At 40.4% G+C, this 26,876-nt stretch overlaps 1 protein-coding gene and 1 long non-coding RNA gene across 2 annotated transcripts in view; one reads left to right on the forward strand and one right to left on the reverse strand.

Moving 5' to 3' along the window:
* The window catches only part of LOC306974783, a 321,619-nt gene extending 311,534 nt beyond the window's left edge, over nucleotides 1-10,085 (forward strand). The window contains exon 2 of the long non-coding RNA XR_013793660.1: nucleotides 10,006-10,085. This is a non-coding gene — a long non-coding RNA (uncharacterized lncRNA). The remainder of the gene's footprint in view (nucleotides 1-10,005) is intronic.
* Nucleotides 1-26,876, reverse strand: part of commd10 (COMM domain containing 10) — a 77,176-nt gene that overhangs the window by 45,326 nt on the left and 4,974 nt on the right. The gene's annotated exons all lie outside the window — the stretch shown is intronic.

Raw genomic sequence — 26,876 nt, forward strand, 5'->3', positions numbered from 1 at the left:
CTAGGGAGAACAGTAAGAAAGACCAAAAAATATCCACCTCTTACAGCAGAACTAAGTATCTCATGCCTCTAGAGGCCATAAGCGCCACTGCAGGTGCTGTAGCATGTTGCGCTTTTTTACTCATTAATTGTCCGTGAGAGTAAATACTACACTGACAGAAAAGACAAAGGGACAGAGGGATATTCTACATTGTGCCACAACTCAATGACACAATGGAGATATTTCTCAAACTTGGCTGTAAATACAGTTTAAGTGGAGCTAGCCCGCAGTTAGCTTTGCCTGTTAGCCTGTTAGCTTCTTCTTTGTGATTCCATTAGTTTGTATTGGGTCTCCGGGTCGGAGCAGGGAAAGTTGTAAGGGTAGTTATCTGGCCAGAGACACCAGGGGGAGATGAAAGACCCCCAGTGGGATTACGAAAAGGATTTATTAATGTAAACAAGTTACTAGTTCTGCTTTAACTCCTGTCAACTCTTTATATTCATTATCGGGAACTCGTTTTGTTTCACCAATTCTCACAAACAACAGATGGAGGCCAGAGAAGACTTTTACAACGTGTAGACGACTATTCACGATTCATCGACCTAATGAAGGGAAACAGCTGAGATTTTTAGTTTTTGTATTTAAAATTCTTCTTAATACTGGAACTTAAACCTTCTGCAGTGCTCAACCACCGGTGAAATTATGCAATGCTCAAGTGAGAGATTTCAGCAGTAAACCTTAGCTAAAATGTTTAGGGTTAACTGTGGTAATCGTTAACATACTGAGTATATATCAAAGTAACAGGAATAAAACTACCCTCATTCAATTGAGCCACAGGTCCTTCCAAACATGTCCAACACATCAAGTATCATATCATCTGTCAGTATCGCTTAATACTAATTACAATCTACAATCTACATTTAGGCCTGACCAATGGGACTGTGTGTCTCCCTAATTAGAAGAAACACTCTTCTTTGAGCAGTTCAAACAAATCCTCGGCTCCTCCCTGCAAATTTGCCATGCATTATTGAAAAGGCCAATGCCAGGCACCTTGATGAGCTTGGCACATTTTGCGGCTTGAACGGCTCAACCCGACACAACTGGGGGGATCAGAAGAAAGGCCAGTGCTATCTCAGCAGCTCACAGCTTCACCGGGGCACTGTCTTTGTGCGTGAGACGGCTCTTATCTGGCAACCAACAGCCTGTTCCACCTGCTACACCACCAAGATTACCTAAACGTGACAAGTAAAAATAAATAAATAAAAGGTAACATTGGTAAGATTGAAATATTTCAGGTGGGATTAGAAGTTTTATAACATAAGGAGATGTCTGCGTTTTCTCTGTTCATTTACTGGCGAAACTTACAATGGCCTACAGTAAATGTAAGCCGTTTTAAGTCTGTAAAGGTGCAGGTGCAGAGTGGAAATAAAGTCACTGGCTCCTCCACTATGCATAACTTAACATTAACGTTAATGTGAGGAAGACGAGGAACTTCCTATACGTCCCTAGGGTATTGCCTGTTCTGTTCTTCATTTAGTATTACTAAGTATTACCGCACTTGAGGCCTGATTTACTAAGCCATTGTGCTAAACTGCAACTACTTGATATTAGCACATGCAACTTTAAAGCATGTTGCACGTGATGTATCATTAAAAACTGTATTATTATTATTTATTATTAGTATTAGTGGTGCAGATATGGATTATAAAGGAGTTTGTGCCGTGGCCTTTTACTGTTCATGAGAAATCATAATCAGGCCCTAAACCTCTTAAAGGAATAGGCCACCGTTTTTACATACTGAAATATGCTCTTACCTCATTTTAGCCGAGTTAATATATCCCCGTCTGGTCTTTGTCCGTGCGCTCTGTCACGCAAACGGAGCACATACGCAGCCTCTCCCACATGTCACATAGCTCCAAAAAAGCTCACGATAGAAGCTACCAAGCTCTTCCACGTGTTCCCTATTTAAATGAAGTTACGTGAAGTGTTTTCATGCGAAGTATATTTACACAGAAATGTAACGTGTCGATTTTATAAGCAGATAAAAAGGGGGACTATATTGTGAGGCGTAATGATACGAGGAGTAAAACGTCCGCGCAGTAACTCCTAAAGGTTATTGACGGAAGTGAGCGGGGGAAGTCTTTAGGAGTTACTGCGCGGACGTTTTGCTCCTCGTATCATTACGCCTCACAATATAGTCCCCCTTTTTAATTGCTTATAAATTCGACATGCTACATTTCTGTGTAAATATACTTCGCATGAAAACACTTCACGTAACTTTATTTAAATAGGGAACACGTGGAAGAGCTTGGTAGCTTCTATCGTGAGCTTTTTTGGAGCTATGTGACATGTGGGAGAGGCTGCGTATGTGCTCCGTTTGCCTGGCAGAGCGCACGGACAAAGACCAGACGGGGATATATTAACTCGGTAAAAGTGAGGTAAGAGCATATTTCAGTATGTAAAAACGGTGGCCTATTCCTTTAACCCCCACATGAACCAAGCACATTTTCTCCACTTCTGCTCTACCGTTTTGTCGTTCTTTGATCACTTTTTTGTTGCATTGTCGGTGCTTTTTTGTCACATTTTTGTAATGTTTTCTCCCTGCTATTTTTCCAAGAAGCTTTTAGATTTGGGTAAAGGCGAACTGGAGAAAATGTGCTCGGTTCAGGTGGGGGATAAGCATTTTTGTCGCTCTTTCTTGATGATTTTTTGTTGCTTTTTCATCACTGTTTAGTCGTGTTTTTGTCGGTTTTTTTGTTGTGTTATTGTTGCTTTTCCAGAACGTTTTTTTGTCACATTTAGGAAGTGTTTTTGTTGTTTTTTGTTGATTTTTCATTCACCTTTTCATCAGATTTTGCCACTTTTTTGTTGCTTTTTTTAATCACTCTTTAGTTGTGTGTTTTTGTCGCTCTTCTGCTGCTTTTCAACCTCTTAACCTCCACCTGAACCGAGCACATTTTCTCTGGTTTGACTTTACCCAAATCTAAAAGCAAGAAAGTGTCAATTGAGTGACAAAAACGGGCCCGGAAAAGCAACAATGACACAATAAAAAAAGCAACAAAAACATGACAAAATGTGACAAAAACACACGACTAAATCAATAAGAAATCCACGAAAGAGCAACAAAAATGGCAAAAATGTGATGAAGACCAAAAAACTCAAAAAAGTCACAATCAGTTCTGTAGGTCTTAGCTTTCAAATGAGGCGCTGCACTGGCCTATAGGCTGCAAGCTCCAGTCCAGAAGCTTTAAAGTTAAAGCGGGGGGAAGACGTTAAAGTGTTTAATTCAATAGTGTATTCTGCCAAACTAAAGTCATGTGTCAATACTGGAATTCTAACAGAAAAGTTTTTGCCGGAAAACCTCGAGTTAGTCCTGACCAAACCGAGCATTTTCAGAAGGGTCCCCGGGCGCTGCCCAATGCTCCTGACACGTTGCCCCAGTAACATTGAAGGATGAGCCAACTGCAGACAACAAGTCTCCATAAAAAATGAATGATGATAAAGCACACTTGAACCAAACCTTACTCCGTCCGGACGCCCTTCTTGTCGCAGCAACTCACAAATCACTGGTGCACGACACAACAACAGAATGTGCTCAGGCTAAACTGACTGCAGCACTGCTTCTAGAGCAAAATCACATTCACATGACTTTAAACATTATTAAGCCTCTCTTATTAACTTTTTTCAATATTTAATGTAGGACGAAATGAGTGAGCTCTAATTAGCATTTTCCTTTTCCTTCGCTCCGAGAGTTTGTGGATGTTTAATTTGACAACTTAATGGACACATGTATAAATTCATTATTGCTATGTGGCGCCACGACAACTCAACTGTTGAAACTTTAACTAAAATGTGTGTCTTTGAAGCGCAATAGTATTTGAGAGAGGGTCCCTAAACAGCAGGATGAATGACAGGCTGGCAGTCGAGTCGCGCTCCTCCTGAGCGTCTGACCAGTCTAATGGGCTTTTACTGTTTAAAGCACCACACCATCAAAGAGGCCACTGTTGCTTTTAATACTTTCATATTTAAATTACTCTAAAACAGAGGTGGGTAGAGTAGCGAAAACATTAACTCAAGACTAGCAGTACTTTGAAATAATATTATTCAAGAAAGTAGTGACCCAAAATAGAAGCACAAAGTACTGTGTGGTCTAAGGAGAAGGGGAGACCAGGGGTATTTGTCACACTTTTTTCCCCAGAGTTTGTTGCTCATCAACAGAAATACTGCAAGAGTCAGACCTGCATTAAATGAAAGCTTGAGCCTTTGACTTGAAGGAGACGTCGCTCTCTTTTTTCTATCATATTGCAATAAATAGTTATTAACCGTCAAACACAATAAAATCGACTGTGACAATGTGCCCCATGTGCGTAAGTTGTCACAATGTTTGGGGTTGGCTGTCACTATTGTTTTTAATGGAGCTTTTTATGTTGAAATTTGATAAACCTTTGTAACTCTATTACTTTTTGAGATAAAACAGTTTTAAAACAGTCGCAATGCAAGGTCAGGTGAGTTCATGACACTCATTTGAACTGCCGTAAATTTCGGCCAATTAAGCGCACCTTCCTCCCCAGGCGAGCAAAGCCCTTCAACATTTAGGCTAAAGTGAGCCTTCATCATTTTAAAAGTTACTCATCTACCGTTCCTTAGCCAAGAGCAGCGTTGATAAGAAGTTCAGCCATAGTCTTTCACCAAGCCCATCTCCCTTTTGCGTTTACTGCTAGACGCCTCTAGTGCCTGTTGGCGGCGATATATTGGCTGCACCGTCATATTGGCCACAGGGTTCAAAGCCTGGGAAAAGAGTAGCGGCTTAAAGGGCGGTAATTACGGTAACTGTTGTATGAGGTGTAAAATGTACAAATCCACTAAAATGACCCAAAATGTACAGCCTCTATGAAAGCTAGTGTTAAAATAAAGTGATCATAAAAACATATTAGACACAAAAAAAAAAAATGTCCCACCATGTTATGCCCCATGTGACAAATGACCCCCTCAGTTTTTGTGACAAATAACCCAGAGTGTTCACTTTACCAACAATGTAAGATAGCTAACAAACGGCTTTAGCATGCTAGCTCTAAATCAAAGCTAACATCTCAGCCTTTCAGACCAGTGTCTTTTATTTAAGGCACAAACTAAAGGAAAGCTCTCATTACAGAAATAACCCAACATTAAAGTTTGGGAAAAAGGGATAAAAACGATTCAAAAATGCCCTGTCCTCATGTCTTCAGTCCAAATGTCAAAATTATTATTGGAGGAGAAGAGGAATACCAAAACATATATTATATATCAGTACCAGCGTACAGCGCCCTCTAGTGTGGCTATAAAAAACAATGTGACAAATAACCGCGTGACAAATAGCCCCGGGCTCCCCTACACTTTCCTCTCAAATTATGTATTTCCGTGAGCTGTAGATAACACCATCACTGACTATGTTTTTGGTCTTGCTGACATGTTTTTGACACTACACTGCATGAATACAGAATTTATCAGCATTTTTTAATGTGTTGCACTTGCAGATTTTAAAAGTGTTGCCTTATTTTACATTTTAGCAAGGGAAAGCGAGCTAAAAATTGAGTCTGGCTGGTTGTTAAAAGAAGAGCTCCCAAACATATACACTGCAAACCCGTACTCAAAAGAAAGTCAGTGAGTCAGCAGAGTGGCGCGCAGCAAAGAGAATATGTAACCAAAGGGATCAGAATTTCAATGTGCGTTTGTGGATCTGCGTGTTTGGCAAAGAAAAACTGGAGATGGACATAGTGCGTTTGTGTTTTCCTCCCAAAAGTTTGAAAAGGCACATTTTTGGAGTGGGTATTTGCATGTTCAAAGCCCCTGGTGTCTTGGGTTCTGACAGTGCTGAAGTACAAAAAGTGATACAACTTCTGGGAGACTTTTTAGCTTCCAAACAAACCGAGACGAGCTTACGCAAGTGATCAAAGTCACCCGATAACCCGGGCACGCATCGCAACATAATCTTTAAACATTAAGAAATAGCCAGGCCGGCGCATTCTTGCTGATGTCCAATCTGCACGGAAAACACACATATTGTGGCACAAATGGTTAAATCTTTGAATCATTTGTTGTTTTTTCATCACTCTTAAATCGTATTATTTGTCGCTTTTCCATTGTGTTATTGTTGCTATTGTTGTCGATCTTTTGCTGCTTTATTTGTCAATTTATTTGTCGCGTTTTCATACTTGTTTTCTTCTTGTTTTCGACTCTATTTTGATGCTTTTTTTTAAGAAGCTTTTAGATTTGAGTAAAGCCAAACTACAGAAAATGTGCTCGGTTCAGAGGTAGAAAAAAGGTAGAAAAAAAAAAAAAAAAAATAGGGAAAAGAAATAAAAGGGCTGAGACGAGACACTTTTGTCACGATCATCACGATACCCAGGGGCCGATCCGATACTTATTGTGATACAGTAAGTAATTATGATAAGTAATATGTTTACCCTAAAAGGTGTAAAGTTTATAAACCAAACGCCATTTGACATTTAGTGAAGTGTTAAGATTGGAAAGTGCATTAACACAAAATTTAACAAAGTGCTGTGTAACTGTCACGGGAAAACAAAGTATTTTACATGTAGCGGTTTTATCTGAATGTATTGCCTTTATTTAGTTATGCAATGTTTATTTGTGATTATGTGTGTACAATTGTACTTGAGAAAGTATCGACTCTTGGTATTGCAGCACAAAGTATTGCGATCCAATCTGATATTTTGTTCTAGCTCTACTAAATATGTTGTCTTCATATGAAGACAATATTCATTGTGCAATCTTCACTTCAAAGCTTTATTACCAGTCACGATAACAAATTTGAAGTTCGATATATTGAGGCAGGAAAGTATCGCGATAAACGATGTTATAGACTCTAACGATACTAGATACTGTCAACTCTCAGGCATAAAAATGACAGTAAACCTTTGTTCTAAAAGTGCATAATCATAATATCCTAAAATACCTCACAAGCTGCAATAAACATGAAATATAATGGAACTCAATTTGCTTCAGTTAGAAATCTAAGTTTTACAAAGAAAAAATAGGGCGGAAATGTGACAGACGATAAATATCAAGCCCAAAATATATTGTTTATCTGTTATATATTTAACGATATGTCAATACAGTAATTATTGTGACAGCCCTAATATGTGAGATTGGTAAGAGGAACCTTTTCTGCAATACCACCTAATGATGTCACAAAGTGGACCCAGGCATTTTTCCAGAACTGAAAATGGAAGCGTCTCAATATACAGGCATATTTTTGATGAGGATACAACACATTTTTGTCCACCTGTCTCTCCACATTTCCTCCCTCGTCATTGTAGAATTCTTAAAAGAGGAACCACAAACTATGACTTTCGTCGGTGACACTACAGCCTTTTTTGTACAAGTGAGAAAACTTTCCCTCTGTTATTAGCGGCGCATATAGGGACTGTTGTGACAAGAAGATAACAAAAATGCTTACTCCTCCGTGCCCTCCCGAGCACTCCCTATATCATTTAGAAAACAGGGGAAGAAGTGGATCATGCACAGCTATGGGCCTGATAGTGGATTAGCACTGCCACTGTAAATAACACCAACCATTAGTCAATTTGTGCACATTTAATATAATATGATTACATTTAAAAGACCGTGTTTGTGCTCTCGTCTATATGCAAGTGGATAGAGTAGCCAGCAATTGCTTTTTTCTTCTCTATTGTGAACTATTGATCCATCACATAAAAATGTACTAAAGCAGTGTTTCCCAACCAAGGGTACAGGGACCTTTGTGGTACAGTGAGAGGCACAGAACAGCAAATACAACACTTGAAGCTTGCCCCAGGGGAACTTAGAAGCATTGTATGCAACAAAGAAGTGAATAAAGTAAAGCAACTTTGAGCTACAACAAGACAGAAGCATTGTTTGGTTTGTAAGTTTAATACACAATTCACTCAAGTGCCATCAATGTCATCATGGAGTGCGTGTACAAGGGCTCGAGTTTCCCAGTTATTATCGGGAGTTTTTAATATTCTGGGTTTGTCTTTGATCATCCCCTCCTGGAACCACCACCTTAATGTGGCAAACAGGTCCTTGGTGACGGGTCAGACAAAGAGCGGTTCAGAAGCCCCTTATGAGAGACCAACAGGCCCATTTAATCCGCCGTCCTCCCGTGGACCCACCACCTGCAGGAGGAGCCATAAGGGCCTGGTGCAATATGATTTGGGCAGCTCCAACAGCCCCCACGACCCGGAAAGGGACAAGTGGAAGAAAATGGATGGATGTCTTTGATCATATAAACGCAGTTTCACAATTATAAAAAACAGAAAATAGCAGTTTCCCGGTGTTGAGGAACCCGGATTTTTTGGCTGGGATTTTCCGTCAGTAACTGGGATATAACAGCATGTATACTCTATTGTCCGGTGTAAAGAAACTTCCCATTTCTTGTGCATGCGCTGTTCATAGTAAACAAACATGGCGGCAGCATGTCCAAAGAGCTCCTGTTTCTGGAGTGAACAGGAGACTGTTTTTTTAATTTTAACCATGAAATAACTTAAAGGGACTATACGAGTTTAAAAATTATTATTATCCCATCCCCCCCCCCCCCTAAATGTTCCAACAATGTCCTAATGTGTAGAATGAGCCCAGACCTGTTCACCACAACTGCCTCTATAATCCTGCACTGTCACTCAAAAAGTTCTTACTTCGGGTCCAAATTACCGTCATGCACGAGCTTAATATAGAAGGTGCAGCTACACGTATGACCTGAGGTGGCGGTAGTGAGTATAAAATGGCCAACTTGGAGTCGGCCACAACACAGAGACGGTGAACTCCATCAGCTCCACTCTCTCACACCAGCCCCGGCTTCAAACCTTCCCCCAGTGCTCCCTGGTCCACTTCTGTGGCAAAGACAGACCCAGGACGTGCAAAGGTAGGGAATTATCCACAATTTGCCATCATTGTCGTTTGCCGTAACTCTTGATGTGGAGGATGAGCAAAACATTGAGCCCAAAGTGGGCATTCAAAAGAACAAGCTCCGCAATAAGCCACATATTTATGCAAAAATGTAATGTATGCGCCTACGCGGACAGAGCTTAAATAAATAAACCTGTGTTTCTTTATTTGATCATGTAAACAAGGGATTTGAGTTTCCCGATTTCTCAGTGTCGTATAAACACCATATCCCGAAAACTGCCATAACTGGAATATTGCTAGTCGTAAAGCCATGCAAAACAGCCAAGCTCCAAATGGCAACAGAAAAAAAAAACAAAGAGAGAAATGTGCTCCAAGGATGGAAATGGTCTATTATGTTGCTAGGCAGGAGCTGTGGTTTTCTGTCTTTCTCAAGCGCAAAACATGTTCGTGGAAAAGATGCCCCTGGGTGTTTTCGCAGACGCATTAATCATCTTTCTCCTGTTCTTGCGTCGGGAGCAAATCCAGCGCTCGCACCTGGTGACATCATGTCGTGTCGGAGATGAGACTCACAGCTTCGTGTTCAGACTTCGGGGGCAATTCGTGAGTCTGTGTTTCTAAATTTACAAGTGATTGGCCCGGGGTGAAACAGGCGCACACGGGACTGTTTGGTTTGATGCGTTTCTGTCTGTGAAAATGATGGAACCGAGTAAAGGTTATGGCCAGGTCGCATTAAACTGACAAACATACCAAATAGTTCACTTGTTTGGACTTTCGACTGTTAACGGTAATTCAACTTCCAAGAAATTTTGCAAGCTCATCGACATCTGTTTACCTTCATAAATCCTGTGTTAATGGGATGATTGGAGGGTCTTTCATCTCCCTCTGGTGTCTCTGGCCAGAAAACCATCCTTGCAACTTCCCTGCCACAGGGTCAGAGGCGCAATACACACTAATGGAATCACGAAGAAGAAGCTAACAGGCTAACAGGCGAAGCTAACTGCGCGCTAGCGCCACTTAAACAGTATTGACAGCCAAGTTTGAGTGAAAAAAATGATCTCCATTGTGTAATTGGATGCACAATATCCCTCTATCCCTTTGTCTTTTCTGTCATCGTAGTATTTACTCTCACGGATAATTAATGAGAAAAAAAACGCAACATGCTACGACACCTGCAGTTGCGCTTATGGCCTATAGGGGCATGAGTTACTTAGTATTGCTTTAACCCCCCGCCTTAACCAAGCGCATTTTCTCCAGTTCAGCTTCAGCCAAATCTAAAAGCTTACACAGCCTGTAAGCCAGTGTAACGGCTCATTTGACAGCTAAGACCTACAAAACTCATCAAAATAGATCCTTTTCCTCGTGTTGTTGCCATGTTGTCTTCACTTTTTGGACTTTTGTTTTCATTTGCTGTTTTAGGCTTTTTGGTCACATTTTTGTCACTTTACTTTTGCTCTTTTTTGGGGGGGTTTGTCGCGTTTGTCACATTTTTGTCACTTTTTCTTGCTATTCTGACACTTTTTTCAAGAAGCTTTTGGAGTTGGATAAAACCAAACAGGAAAAGTGCTTGGTTCAGGTGGGGGTTAAGAGGTTAAACAACCCACCATTAGTAAAACTATATCAAAATGCAAAAGAAAAGACGTGGAATGAAAGGGAGTGCCTTTGAATTGCATTTGGCAGTAAAAAAGACCTCAGTACATGTCACTTCTTTCCGCCTCTCGTGTCCCAGTCCTGCTTTGTTCAGGTACATTTGTTTACAATGTACATAGAAATACATGTACACTTGCATGCGTGTGATAGCATTGTCTCCTTTCTACCAGAGTGGGCGTACCAGGCCTAAAAAACAAGCGACATATCTGAACGGCTTCCAGTATCTATAATTCATTGCGCGGGCTCTAAACAAAGAAAGAGTGCTCCCAACAGGCGTGCTATTGGGGATGCAACGCGGAGGCTAAACAAGTTGGATGGATGGGACTTGGAGCTTATAAAAAGGTATTACAGAAAATGACTGACACACATTGAAGTAGGCTATTTTCTCCCTGCCTATGGTGGTTTTCTCTGACCCACATTATCCGCAAAAAGACAGGCAGACATGTAAACATGCCCAGCCTGAATCACGCAGCTGTCTACAGAGAAACAAAGCCCCTTTCAAAACCGCTGCATATTTCTCTTGTCGTGACAAACACCTGTAATCAAGCGGAGCTAACGACAGAGGCATTCATGTAAGATTTAGAAAGAGCACGATTATTCTCTCCCAGAAACATTATGAGTTTGCGCATGTGAACAAAGATGACCTGCTAACATTTGGTTTTAGTTTAGGACTTATTTATTGTATTAGAAAAGACTGAATTCAGAATAGGTTTTAAAATGAAGCGGAAGATTTTTTTGAATCACAACCTTGCTCCAACTTGAACTCACAATACTGAGGACAGGACATTACTCCGCCACATGTGTGCCAACGCTAACCACTAGACTATCTGCTGCAATAATACAGAGAACCTTTCAATACGAGACAGCAGCAAGGTTGGTTAATGTGTATATGACAGGTTCTACTGCTTTTGAAAATATGACTTATTTAAATGGATGACATCAGTTGCATAATGATCATTTTGTTTCAGCGAAGCAGCAATTTTAATGAAGAAATGTTGGGCAGAAAAGACTATGTTTTTTTGTTTTCTTTTTTCAAATATGTAATTCCACATGCCGCTAGAGAGCACTGCAGGCTAATCGAGCAGCAGAAAGAAAGTTTGGAGTGAGTGAGAAACTTTAAGCGGTTACTCTTATTGCAATGAAGACAAAAAAACCTATTCACGGGCTAGATGGCCAAAGAAATATATATATAAATATTACTTTTATAGCAGTAGGTGCAGCATTTTTGGCTAATGGGTCTGATAAATAAGTATGCTCTGAAACTGTCTGTTGAGTTTCATAAATATTGTTTGTGGTATTGCACCTCTCGCACCCGAAAGTAGAGCTATGACGTCACCACTTAACAAACCCTTACAAAAATGGCCAAACTAAAGAAAACTGGGTACAGTCTTTAGCAAAATCTTAAATATAGTTGTGCTAGTTATGTTTTAGCAAAAAATGTACTGTAAAGGCCCTATATCTGATCTCCTTCAGTATATTTTAAACTCATATCTGTACAAAAATGCTGTTGATCATGTTAGAGGCTAGTGTTTGTTAGCATTTCTGTGACAGAGACCCTGAAAAGTGACCCTGAAAGTTTTGAATGCCTGTGAAGAATTGGGATGTTAGAAATGTGTTTGGAAAGTTAAGACTGAGTTTGAACAGTTCAACTTTACTCTGTCCCTCTTTCATTGTTTGTGACCAAAAAATACACACAGGGCCTTTAAACGTATCCCCGCTGACTTAAAGGTTAGTCGTTCAGTTCAAGCAGCCACTATAGTAGGCTACACTGTCATTGAGTCCTTGGGCAAGACACTTCACTTGTCTTCCCTCCATGGGTTGGGTGAGCGAGTGAGTGAGTGGCGTGGTGAATGGGCAGCCACATTAATTATTCAAAACAAACACATTCTTGCAATTAAACTGTAAGTCTGTAACTATAACTTTTTATGGCTAAATTTCCAGGGAAGAGATGCAGAATGCAATTTTCACCCTAACACAACTTCATCAACTATTCCATGTACTGCAAAACAGTTATTTTTAAGGTTAAATGATTAGCCCTTAATCACAAATCTGCATGTAGTTCAAAGTTTTTCTCTCGACATGTGAGGTTCCCTGCATTTTTCCCACACCAATCTAAGTGTAAAGAGGAGTCTAACAAATGCACGTAGAAGAGCCTGTCTTCCCCACATTGAGACGTTAAGACGGTTCCGCGGGGTATAGCTGACATCTGTCGCAGCCTCACTTTGCCAGAGCTGCCATTGTCAACGTGACATGTATGAACTGTAATTACAGAGGGGCGTATTATTAATGGCACGTGACACATGTGGCACACAGAACACACAAATTGTCAGTGGCTTTTGCGCGCAACATGACACCTATCCCAATTAGAAGAAGAAAACAAAAAGAAGTGGGGATTGTGGGGAGTTAAGACAGACGGGGAGATGCACAAAAAGATATGACAAACATCATAAAAACAGGAGCACACAGGAGCGGCGTCGATGTGGTAATGATGGGAACGGAAAATGCGGTGTTTCGTAAGTGATGGAAGGTTTGTTTCTAATCCATTCATATGTCACCGTGAGTCATCCTACACACGCCAAAAATAGCTTTTCCCACCAACAGCACAGACAACACGCCATGTTCCAGCTCCAATGCTTCACATTCAGACACTTACAACGCAGGCCATGAGGAGGTGTTCACAACAAACATGGACACAAATATAGAGTGATCATCCGGCTTTCTTCAATCCATGATGTCGTTTCCAGTTTGTCGTTTCTGGCTTTTCGCTTTCTTTTAATCTCTTAACCTGGCTTTTCCCAAATCTAAACGCTTCAAAAAAAAAATTAAAAAGGGATGAAAACAAAGCAAGAAAGTGACAAAAGAATGACAATAAACGTGCCGAAAAAGAGATAAAAGAGTGACAAAAGCGCAATAAAAAAATGACAAAAAATAGGCAAAAACATGACAAAAAAGTGACACAAAAGCGTGGTGAAAATGGAACAGAAACCGACAAAGACATGGCAAAAATATGCCAAAAGAAATCAGCAAAAAGCTAAGAAAAACTGAAAAAAAAATCCACTAAAACGTGACAAAAACGTGACAAAAAAGGACAAAAAAGTAATGAAAAAAGAAACAAAAAAGTAACGAAAAAAGAAACAAAAAGCGACAAAAACATGGCGAAAACATGCCAAAAAACAACAAGAAGCAATGAAAAAGTGACTAAAGATCCACTAAATCGTGAAAAAAAGTGACAAACAAGCAATAAAGAAGTGACAAAAACGTGACAAAAACAGTCACAAAAGCTAAAAAAAAAAAAGGGATGAAAACGCAGCAAAAAGTGACAAAAGAACGACAATAAACGTGCCGGAAAAATGTACTGTAAAGGCCCTATATCTGATCTCCTTCAGTATATTTTAAACTCATATCTGTACAAAAATGCTGTTGATCATGTTAGAGGCTAGTGTTTGTTAGCATTTCTGTGACAGAGACCCTGAAAAGTGACCCTGAAAGTTGTGAATGCCTGTGAAGAATTGGGATGTTAGAAATGTGTTTGGAAAGTTAAGACTGAGTTTGAACAGTTCAACTTTACTCTGTCCCTCTTTCATTGTTTGTGACCAAAAAATACACACAGGGCCTTTAAACGTATCCCCGCTGACTTAAAGGTTAGTCGTTCAGTTCAAGCAGCCACTATAGTAGGCTACACTGTCATTGAGTCCTTGGGCAAGACACTTCACTTGTCTTCCCTCCATGGGTTGGGTGAGCGAGTGAGTGAGTGGCGTGGTGAATGGGCAGCCAAATTAATTATTCAAAACAAACACATTCTTGCGATTAAACTGCACGTTTCCGGCACGTTTATTGTCGTTCTTTTGTCACTTTTTGCTGCGTTTTCATCCCTTTTTTTTTTTAGCTTTTGTGACTGTTTTTGTCACGTTTTTGTCACTTCTTTAAAATTGCAACAAAAGCACAAAAAGCACAAAAAAAGCAACAAAAACGAGGCGAACACATGACAAAAAAGCAATGAAAAAGTGACCAAAAAGCCACAAAAACTTGACCAAAATGCGACAAAAACACAGCATAAAAAGCGACAAAAACGTGGCAAAAACACGACAAAAAAAGCAATGAAAAAAACAACAAAGAAAACGACAAAACATGACAAAAAAGTGACAAAAATAGAGAGAGTAAGATGTTTGTGATTTTGTTTTGTTTTGTTCGTTTTCGTGGTTACTCCTCATTACTGTGCTTTTTAAATCCACTGATCATTCATAACACTACCACTGTAAAATATTGTTGATTTGTTTTTGCTCACAATTATTTGCATATCCATAAAATGTGTGTTATTTTTTGCTCTTTTCATCAACTGCATATTGAGAATTCAGGTGCAAGACATTATGTATAACAAGATCTTCAGCAGCAGCGCAGTCGAATACATCAGCAGAACAGTCCCTGAAGGTGTGCGCCCCCAAACCACTACGGCAGCACATTGCCTTCACGTTGAATAATGTTAAAGCCTTAAACAGCAAAAAAACAGCAGAAGAACCATCCCGGAGTTGGTTCGGGACACGCACGGAGCCGCCTATAAACCGGCAACGCAATAAACAAAGTATATTGTATCTGGAAAATGAAGCAATATGGCGATTTGTAGTCCATAGATTAGATATAGAGGCACCTGCCTGGAAACGGTGCCAGGGTTTTACTTTATTTGTTGACAATGCCGCCGCCCTAAATGAAGAGTATAAACATCAAGCACTGACAAATCACATTAACCAGCTCAAAGTGTCTGGACTGAAATGACTGAAGCTGGCATCAGAAGTGTGGGCGGAACCAAGCCAGCTCTGCCTCCGTGGACGATTTATCCAGGGCCCAATGTTTACAAGACTCTGAGCTTTTCAACTGACTGGATTTAGGACACGCTGGCGTACATAAATCTGTGTATGCTATAAACATGTCACACGGGGCTACGGTACCAACTTAAGCACAAACTGACAGTCAAAGTAACAGATACAAGATACCGTGACGCAAATCTCCACCTATTTGATATATGTGTGTTTTTCAGCACAGTTAAAAGCTCAGAGGATAAATAAAATCTGTCAGGTGTTGGATAACTCCAGGGCTATGGCTTAGGGATGGGACAATAAACAATAATATCCTTAATCGCGATAGAATATGCGGCAATTAATCGATCGACACATTTTTTGATTATTGTGATTGTCGGTCCAGCAGTTAATCGCTAAATCCATCAGACAACCAGAATTTAAGATTTCAGCAGGTAAGTTCCTCATCCAAATCCATTGTTTGATTACCCACTGCAGAAATACCATTTTGTATTGATGAACAGTATAGTCCAAAATGTTACACAGTGCGCCTTTAAATTCTTTATGTCTCACTCAATATGACATTTACAGCAGACAATGAAGAATAATATCTCATAATTGCCCAATCCCCATCATGTCTGCAGTTTCAGTGATTTTTTAGTGGCTACATTGACATTAGAGTGGAAAATGAATGATGACAGTAGAGCGCTTTAAAGATGAATTATGCAACTTTATGTGAAGAAAAAAAGAAAAAGAAAAGGAATATCTGTGTGTAATTGACTTTGGGTGACCCAACAGCTGCATGAGTGTTTATCATGGCACCTTCACTTTCCATCACGGTGGCCTCTACAACGCTCAAGGATCAACTGTTTTGTAGTTTTTTTTGGCAGTGAAAACCGTCCAGAAACACTGAAAGCAATTGATCCTGAAGCATCATAGAGGCCACTGTGATGGAAATAAAGGCTGCGGAGTCACTGAAAGGTCAAATATGCACAAATAAAAACTTTATTTTTTCACATAAAAAGTTGCATAATGCGTCTTTAACCTCTTAACCCCTGCCTTAACCGAGCACATTTCCTCCAATTCAGCTTCACCCAAATCTAAAAGCTTCTTGACTGGAGCGCAACAGTGCAACGCCTCATTTGAAAGCTAGGACCTTGCGTTTTCGCCAGTTTTGGTCACTTACTGTATTGCGTTTTCACCCTTGTTTATGCTTTTTTTAAGCTTTTAGATTTGGGTAAAGCCAAACTGGGGAAAAAGTGCTCGGTTCAGGTGGGAGTTAAGGGGTTAAGGTGCTTGTGGAGCTTCTCAAATACAATACTAACAGAGGCCATATATTGTTATTAAAATTGATGAGAGTAATAAAAGTAGTAATGGGGCCCGGGTTGTGAAGTGTATACAGGTTGCTCCTCATAGCCGCTGTACTTGGATCTTCAAATTATCCTGACGTATACTGTAAGTACATAAAAGAACAGCATTTCACGTATGTACTGCTGTAAATAGCTGCTACCATGAAACTTCCGAGATCTGCTTACAAGACTAGAAAGCGCTTTAAATGCTGTGTCGATGTATTTTCACCTTAATCTACTAAATGTGTGAAGCGTGGCTTAAATACGAGCTGATGCAAGCCAAGCACTTGCACCATGAGCCCTACCAGGACAGGACGGTGCCAGGGCATAAGTGGCACTCAACCCCAGCAGCCACAGCGAAAACAGGGCATTTTAATGTATTGGGCTGGCACAAGGTGGCCGCCTCAGTCATGGCAACTCCTTTACAAAGTAAGCAATGTGTTGTATGTGGAAAAAACAAAGTAGCGTGCACAGAGCAACAAGAAGTAAGGGCTACTATTCACAACTTTAGGCTCTTTTCTTTTTCCATGGTGAGACAAAGTTAGCTGATTGCCCTGGTAGCCGGCTAGTGCCTTTTTGGTATGTAGACACTGTCGCACAGAGAAGAGGGACAGTGAATTGTGGTTAGGGCAGAATGAGAGTGAAAAAAAATAAGATAGAGTTTACAGTTCTGCTTTAAAAGACTGAGCTGCAGCCTCAACAAAGATACAAGGCTATTTACAGTGATGAGGGAGCCGTGAATATGTTGAACAAGTTGACCTGCACAGCCTTCCTTACTTTTTAATCAAAATGCAAAGAACACGTGCCAAAACACGGCTACAGTAAGAAAACTGGAAGTAAGACACAATGATGCATCAAGAAATACTTTCCTGCATAAAAATTGGAGAGAAAAATACATTCTTGATTGTAGGAATGTTTGAACTTGTTACTATGGCTTGGATAAAATATCGGATCGGATTTGGATCGCAATACTTTGTGCTGCAATATAAAGCATCGATGCTTTATCCAGTATTGCAATACTTTCAATACTTGTGTTTGGAGCCATTTTTATCATAAACTCCTTTGTTCTCCAGTAACAGCACTTTAGTGTTAATGCATTTTTCAATCTTAAAGGGACCAGATGCAAATTGGTCATTTTATACTCACTACTGCCACCTCAGGTTATATGTTTAACTGCACCTTCTATATTAAGCTCGCGCATGACGGCACTTCGGACCCGAATTAACACCTTTTTGAGTGACAGTGCAGGATTTTAGAGGCAGTTGTGGTGAACAGGTCTGAGCTCATTCTACACATTAGGACATTGCTGTAGGGGGAGGGAAATACAGAATTTTAACATTTTTAAACTCTGTATATAGTCCCTTTAACACTTCATTAAATGTCAAATGTCATTTGGTTTCTAAACTTTGGACACCTGACTGTTTTCTTTTGACACATTTTAAGATAAACATATTACTTATCATAATTATTTATTGAATCCGTTTCGGATCGGCCCCTGAGTATTGTGATATGTATCGGATTGTGACAAAAGGGGAACGTCCCAGCCCTACATTATATTATGATTGACTCAGACATAAAATACAGTAGTAGTGAACTTGTACATAGGAATTTCTCATGTGTTTTAACAATTAGTTTGAGTGGTTCATCCTCTGTCTGTTGCAGTAATGCATGTATTACCAAAATGACCCTAACTAATAAGATTATTTGTAGTGAAGGTAAATTCCGATGAGGGGCACTTTCTGGTTTCAACTGGGACATGATGGTTTTTACTGGTTTAGGAGGAGACATCCTTGGAATACAGGATAACTTTAGGTTATTTATGTCGAATAAGACATAAATAAACTCCTATGTCTTCGAAAATACTGCCCACATACTGTCAAATGCCTACCTTTCACTGCATAGTATCATTTAGGTTTCCTTCCAAAATGATATGCAATCACCCTTTTAAATCTGAAAAAAAGTGCATGCACCCAGGGAAACACCGTCCTGAGAGTTTGAGCAGTCACTACATCCGCAAATTGACAAAAAAAACAAAGGCATTACTGAACACATCTTTGTGAATATAAAGGGGGAAAACAATACACTCCAGGCACATTTCGAGACTGCAAATGTTTGTTTATGCATCTTCTTTTGGTTACAAAGAAACCGTCCCGAGCCCACAGACAAAAGACAAAATACTTTGTACCCCGACCGTTTTCAGCTGCTCCACTTAACCTTTCTGAAAATACTCCTTAAAATAGCTTTCAACTCAACATCAAAGGGACTGCGCTGGGTGCGATATGAGTTGGTGTTTGCTGGTGCGGGCGGAGGAAGTGCATTTGCCCTATCATTGCACTGAGGATGACAACAGCGCCAGGCTCCAACCCACTCATTAGAAACTATTCCAAGAAGAGAACACAACCTACAGTGAAAATGCTCACATTCCCTTTACATTGCTGCCAGACCAAGACAATGTCCAAAAATATTTTCAAAGAACAATGATAAGTGAATCACTGAGCCTCAAATACAATTGCTTGCAACAGATATTTGCGGAGAACAAAAGACCGTTTTTGTGCCTACTTTTTAATGAATAGAAATGATTTCGCTCCGTGCTTCTCGCAATCAGAGCTTCTTGTTTACAGCCAAATAGATCTCTCACCCCGGCACAGTTCAGCCTCCGAGATACGCAGAAGAGCCTCTTTTTACGAGGAAAACGGGCACATCTGAGAATCACACTGCTTTTACCATCGCTAACGGCTATGTCGAAATGGCAGCGCATTATCAGGGGATTAATGATTACTGAAAAACAACAAGGCAGGCAGAAAGGAGATCACAAGAGTGTGTGCAAAATTAGAAAAGCTTTCAAAAGAAGGTGGATTTGAGGGGCTGAAGTCTCTCCTATCTTGGGGTGTCAAGCGTGTACCGTGGGTGTGCTAAACAACGGCCCAAACATCTCCAAATCCCCCGGGCGCCTTTAGAGGAGCGAAAGAATCTGGGAAAAAAACTGGCAGAGCAAAACACAAGTGGAGGTTGGCGGGTGGAAAGAGGCCGGGATGGAGTGCGTGTAATGGGGCGGAGGGGGCGGCGTCAATGGGTGCCCCCCCACACACACCCCTGGTGCGAGAGAAGAAAGAACGGCATGACATCATCGTATGGCAAGCAAGCTAAGGGAGCCCCGGAGAGGACAGGAGCGCACCCGACGGGAGCGCATTCTGCCGCCGCGGGGCCCCCGTCCACTTTCCAAAAAAGGGATAAGGCTTCTTAGACAATGGGCCGCGGCAATGAATGGGATCCCCGAAATCCCACCGAAAACAAATCGGGGCCCGCAGTGGGAAGAGGGGAAGAGAAAGAAGGGGAAGACGGAGGGAGAGTAGAGGAACGAGAGGCTCTTTAAAAAGACACAATGCGACAAAGCATCCGGGGGACATGTAGAGCAAGGCAAGTAGAGCCGGAAACAAAACGGGCTTTGTCCAGATCCCGCTGGTGGGTGTTCGGGCTGTTGCAGAGGCCGCGGATCTCCCGATATATTGATCAGGCTGCGTAATCCCCCCCTGCAAGAAAAAAGGAAGTGCAGCTCGCAGGGCAAAGACTTGACACAGAAAAAAAAAAAGAATGTGGGAGGCAAAGAGGTTGTTGTTTTTAGCTTGGAGTAGAAAAACCGGTGAGATCACAGCAAGAGTCAGAAACATCTTAACTGCGTTGCTCATCACAGCGGGTTAATACGTGAAGTCAGAGTATTCACGGTGAGGCCTCAGAAAGCTCGGTGTGTGAAAATAAAAGGAAGCCTATCAACTCAACAAGAGGAAAAAAGACATTAGTATCACAATAGCTCTATCTCGGCCGCTTTTATAACAAGGTAAGCTTGAGAACAACAGGGGGAGGAATTTGGCCTGTGTTTTGGAATGGAATTATAATGGAAAATAACAATTACATAAAGTTTTTTTTTTCCCGGTGATATAAAAGGTAGAACTGTGCAACCATGACTACAGCTATTTGCCATCACAAGTAGCGGAGATGTGAAAAATGAACAGAAGGGCCTCGCTTGAAACTGGAGAAATTATACACAGCTGGAATCGTTATAAAAGGAATGAATTGTCAAACAGAAAGTCATTTCATCATGGTGAATTTTATCAGAAACAATACAAGTGGCATTGTAATGGACGCGTCATTAAAAAGGTTTTTTTTCCCCTAGTAGAAACCATAGAATTATAGAGAAGAGGCATTCGATCCCAACGTTTGCAGACAAACTTTTCAGAATTCATCAGCCTGCTCGGTGTATTTTTCCGATCAGTCATTTAGCCATCACAAACATCACAAATTATGAAACATTCAGATGTTTTCAGCTGTTGCTAATCACATTTAGGTGAAGTCAAAGCCTTGTTAGAAAGTATCATCCTTTAAGATTTTACCTTAGATAAGAAATAGTGTATACTTATTTACAGTACACATATTTTTGTGGGCTCGAGTGCACATCAAGCCACTAAACATCATCTTATAAAATGTTAATATAATATATAATAATGATAAAATTGGAAAATGAAATTGATTATTGATTTGGCTTTACCCAAATCTAAAAGCTTCTTGAACAAAGCGTCAAAATAGCCATGAAAACACAGCTAAAAAGTGACAAAAACACAGGTTAGAAAGTGATGAAAAGACAAAAATCGAGTGACAAAAACGGGCCTGAAAAGCAACAACAACACAACAACAAAAATGTGAAAACAAGACAAAACACAACAATAACACACTTTTAGATTTGGGTAAAGCCGAACTTAAGGTGGAGGGGTACGACTGTGAACACGCTTCAGATTGTGCAAAATGCAGCTGCTGGACTTTGACAGGTGCACCAGGACAGCCCACATCACCCCCAGCCTATCAAGCCTCCATTGGCTTCCTTTAAAAAGTCGTATTGAGTTTAAAATGTTAGTCCTGACTTTCTGGGCGTTGCATAGTCAGGTCCCTCAGTAGTTTACTGACTTGTTGTAACCCTTCTCCTCAGGGCGCACCCTTTAGTCTGCACGCCAGGGTCTCCTGAAGATCCCAAAAATTCATGTTAAAACTGGGCATTTCAGGCTGAAGCCCCGAGACTCTGGAATGGCTTCCCCCATTCCCTTCATGAGCTTTAATCTGTGGACTCTTTCAAAAAGCACTTAAATAAAGTACCTGTGAAAAGCGCTTAAGCAAACTTTGCTTACTTACAAATGTAATGCAACACACGTCATACCTTGCCATACTTTTACATAGGGCCTGGCTTCACAATTCATTTGTATGGGGACAGAAAGCTTGAATCACACAGGTCCGGGAAGCCGTTTGCAAACAGAGGTACACATTTGTAGGAGATAGATAACAGGGTTTTTGTGATTTCTATGGTGGTAAGAATTTGACTTTTGTTGTGGGGAAAGAGAGAGTTCCTGAGAGTTGTGAAGCGTGTTTGTAAAGTCATAATTGTGAAGAATCAGGGTGTTAAGAATGCATTAGGAAGGTTGGGAATGGGTTTGCCCTGCAGCTAAAAGCTCTTTTAGTCTTACTCAGCATCCTCACACTAGGTCAGGTGTACAGCTTAATCTAAACTTACATCCCAACTGAGTCAACTGGGATGAAAAGGTATGGCAGCAGCAGAATTTAAAATCCACTGGACTCCTCTATCCATTGGACTCATGGTGTTAGTAGTAGGATAAAGTCTAATAACATATCAAACCTTTCATCTTTTCATATTTAACTTAACTATACACTTCATTTAAAGCTTAGTCCAACAAGGTAAATTCACCACTTTATTCCAAAACCACACCAACTCCAGGAGTATAAGCAAAAAAAATATCATCCAGCAAAAGTATCACCGAGAGTTTGGGCAGAGTTAGCTCTTGAGCCATAGGAGTGATATTTCAAATCAGGCAGGAGTCAAATTCGATACATTTTACCTTTTGAGGTTTGGAACTTGGAAACTTACTTTATCATTTGAGCATGTGTGAAGCTGGGGGATAAAGATAGCCTTAAAAGTGTGAAGCGGCGCATGGAGGAGCAGCATTAGCTCACTAGCTCTGACGGAGTGCATTTCTCGGCTTGGCATGTCCGCAATAAATATTGAAATGAGCGGTGGCTGTGTCGGGATGTTCTGTATTATGAATGTCATCCTACCCTCCGACTGTGGATCTGCGGCTCAGAACAATGCCACGCTACAGAAACAAAAAAAGGAGATGGAGGCACTTTCAAATGTCTGTTGATCGAAACCATGTTTTAAAAAGAGGATTCTCTTCCTGCAGGCATCTATGAATAAACAAAACTAATGTCGAACCAATGTTTGCAGTGTGGTTTCTATCGATTCGTTCACTTAATATCTGCTTTAAGCTATTCCATTTGCCAGCTCGGAAAAGGTTGCTTTCACGTGACATCTAAACAGCCTATAGATACAGACAGCGTCTCTGGATTTGCCCATATATGGTCATGTTTGAAAACAGTTAAGGGGGAAAACAATTTGGAGAAAAACCTAAACTTTGTATAATTATTCAAAAACTACTTTAAAGGTCCTATATCATGCACAATCGACTTTTTGGAGCTTTTAGCCATGTTGTTATGCTATTTCCTTATCAAAAACACCCCCAGAGTGGTTTGTGGCTTCATTCACGCAGCTCTCAGTAATCCTCCTGAATCCTGCTCTCTGAGCAGCTGCGCCGCCCTCTCCTGGTGAACAACTGACCTGTTCAGTTGTGTCGTAACAGCAGAACGGAAGTGCTCAGCGTCTGTAATGTAATGCCTTACAGCGTGATTTTAATTTGTAAAACAGCTTTTTCATTATTTCTGTCGTAAGAGAGAAACAAAGAGAAAAATAAAAAAATAAAAAAATAAAAAGGATGTGCCCGAGGTGCTTCCAGGTCAGCTGTGGCCAAAACAAACACATCCCCTGAGCGTCTGAACAGATCAGTCATGTTTGCGCTGCAGCTGTGAAGATGGAGCTCGTTGTCATCTATTCTGGACACACCTGCTCTTTATTCTTACCTAACGATCATGTCACGGACGGAGAAAAAGAAGCGCATTTGGCTACGAGGACGGGAGTTTATTCAACCTTTTTCAAGGAGAGGCCACTCGTCTAGCTGTTTTTTTTCTCCGGGATTCAGCGACTATCACCAAAATATTGTTTTTCTGTGACTGTTACTGATGGATGTTTGGTAAACCTTCGCCAGAATCAAAGTGGATTAACTTTTATAACCAACGCGAGTCCCACAATGTAAACAGCGATGGACCAGAGGGTGAGTCAATCCAAACGCGGGTTAGCATATTAGCTTGTGTGTTAGCATATTAGCTTGTGTGTTAGCAATTTATGAAGCTGTGTTGCAGATGTCAACTCCGTATAACTGCATCGTGAAGCAATTTCACTTATTGCTGTTTATTTATATTACGGTAAAAGTATGTGCGGAGAGAGGGGGCGGAGTTAACTGAATCGAAGCGTTGTGTCTTCCGGGTTCGAAAAATACCTCCAGAAAACACTTATATTTATCACAAAAATGAGTGCTCCATAGTGGTAGAGGTACAATATATCATATAAATGCCTATACTTAACTTTCGAATGGCTAAAATAGCATGATATAGATCCTTTAACACATGCTGAATTATGAATATAGTTTTCAACTAAATAAAGATACAAAGACATGGAGAGGAGCAAAGTGGTTCAACAGCCCATAAATACTGCCTTTGCTATGCCCAATCCCGTCAGACCTTGGAAGCTAAGCAGGGAAGGGCCTGGTCGGTACTTGGATGGGAGACCGTTTGGTAACACCAGGAAGCCTAGCGAATGTAGTGAGTGAGTGAGTGAGTGGTTGGTGGTGATCGGAGGGGCCGATGGCGCAGACTGATTGCCTCGCTTCCGTCAGTCTACCCCAGGGCAGCTGTGGCTACAATAGTAGCTTACCACCACCGAGTATGGAGTGAACGAATAGTGCAATGTAAAGCGTCTTTGAGTGTCCAGAAAAGCGCTATATAAAACCAATGCATTTAAATACATAATGTAATAACATGATGCTACATGCTAGCATCGTGCTAATGCTAACGCTAGCTACGACTGCCGTTTTTTCACTTCTACTGAACAATCTGCTGTGAATAAACATCCATATGGACCTCATTTAGACTTTACTTTATTAATATGTGATAAATAAGTTCATATTTTGCCAGAAAAAAAAAATTGTGTTATATACTATACTATATATCGTATAGTTTAAAATTGACGTGGAGGGCAACTGAAAATTCAATGGCGGTAACTATAGTAACTGTGATAACTGACAAACAGCAGATTTATTTGTCTTTTTGGTTAATATCTCAGTTATTATTGGAAGAATCCACATGGAACAAAAAACTGTCTTAAAAAAAGTGTTGACAATATTCGAAAACATGAGTGGGATGTTGGCCAATAGGAAGGTCTTTCAGACATAAAAATTATGTGGCGAGTTTCTGAATCAAATCACTACCAAATACTGATCAGGAAAAACATTTGAAAATGTTCATTTAGGAGATTTCTTACAAAAACTGTATTTCTCCCATAGAGTTGTGTTGGCCCCCGCCCTCCACCTGACATTATGACATCAGCACATTCTTAATCATGAACACCTCCTATTGTTGCATTCCCACATTACACCTTCGAAACAGTGTGCTAACTTTGTCCTGCAAAGCAAAGACAAGCTCCACATAGTGCACCCCCAACACACCCTCACCTGCCCCAACCACAGATATTATATACAGGAGATAGACGGTAGCCGTGATTCAGCCCCATTCATAATAATGGGGCCATGTGGTCTATGAAAAGATACAATAGAACTAAATAAAAGATCAAAGATATTGGAATATATTGTTATTTGCCATATTATTATTATCAGGGTTTATACAGGCAGAAGAAGTAAATTTCGTGCTTTTTAATGCCATTGTAATGCCCAAATACTATATCTTAATGCCTCAAAGGCTCTTTGCATATTTCATTTCTTAGGATTTGCAGACATTTCATAAAACTGAGGAAAAGGAATTGGACAAATCTGTACACTTTTAAGCAAAGAAATGTGTTAAATCTCAGCCCAAACTGCAGTGGAACATGTAGACCATTAAATTTGATGCTTTTCTTTGACTTGATTTTGGCAAATTTCCGTTAATGACTTAATGCTTTTTAATGCCCCGCAAAAACTCTATAATATTGTCTCGGCTGATTCTGCAATGACAATAATTTGGTGATTTTATGCTCCCCGAATTTGATTTAGTATCGTGTCACAATATTTTGACCAGGCATAAAATGAATCAAAGCAATGAGGACGTCATATCCATCCAAATGCTTTCCACGTCATTTAAAATCAATTTGGAAGCTTTCCACAATGTGTATAGCCACCGACACAATACTTCTCTGATCTAAATAAAACTCCTCATCAGCATCGTACCAAATGGAGATTCAGAACAGCAGAATACAGCTCATAAACGGCTTCAGAGTTTTCCGAAAGTATGCCGTGACACAACGCCGTGAGCCAAACGAAATGATTTGTCAATACTACATTTCAGACAACAAAGATGGATTGAGTTAGCTTCCTAAACTGCTGCTCGGAATATGATCTCCTTTCGCAAAGAAGCTTTTTATTCTCGCTGCGCCTGACATCCTTCAGCTGTAATGGCCTACTGCACAAACTGTAGGCTGAGAGCAGACCCTATGTAATTATCCAGTGACAAAGTACTGTGTGATTTATATTGAAATGTTTGGGATCATTGTGATTACATTGAGCTTGTTTGTTAGGTTTGGAAAAAGTAAGCAGTCTGTTGTGTTGACAGTGTCGGCATATGGCTGCTTTCTATGCCGATAGAGTATTTTGTGGCGATGTTAATAGGGAAACAAAAAAATAGCCCTGCTCATGTTCCTCTTTACTACTAATTAATTTCCCATTTTCTGTATCACACAATGTCCAGCTTGGCACATGGGGTTTGGTTGATAAAGTATGTAAAGCTCTGTTTCCTCGGCCTCTGGGAGAAAGCTAATGAAGCTGAGGCCTGGTCATATGGTTCGCCTATCTCCAGCTTTATTCAACCAATCAATACCAGTGACAATGAGCCTTCTGTTCTCGTATTTCTATTGAAACTACCTTCTCACATATTCTACCTTTTTCCAGTGTTCCACATGTTTGATCAGCTAAACTGTCCTGCCAATCTATGACTGACTGGGAAAAAAGAGTCATATAATTGTTATCTGTAGAATTTAAAAGCCAATTTACTGACAATCAATTTGGTGTGTTGA

This window comes from Gobius niger (assembly GCF_951799975.1).
Source record: "Gobius niger genome assembly, chromosome: 1".
Classification (NCBI taxonomy): domain Eukaryota; kingdom Metazoa; phylum Chordata; class Actinopteri; order Gobiiformes; family Gobiidae; genus Gobius; species Gobius niger.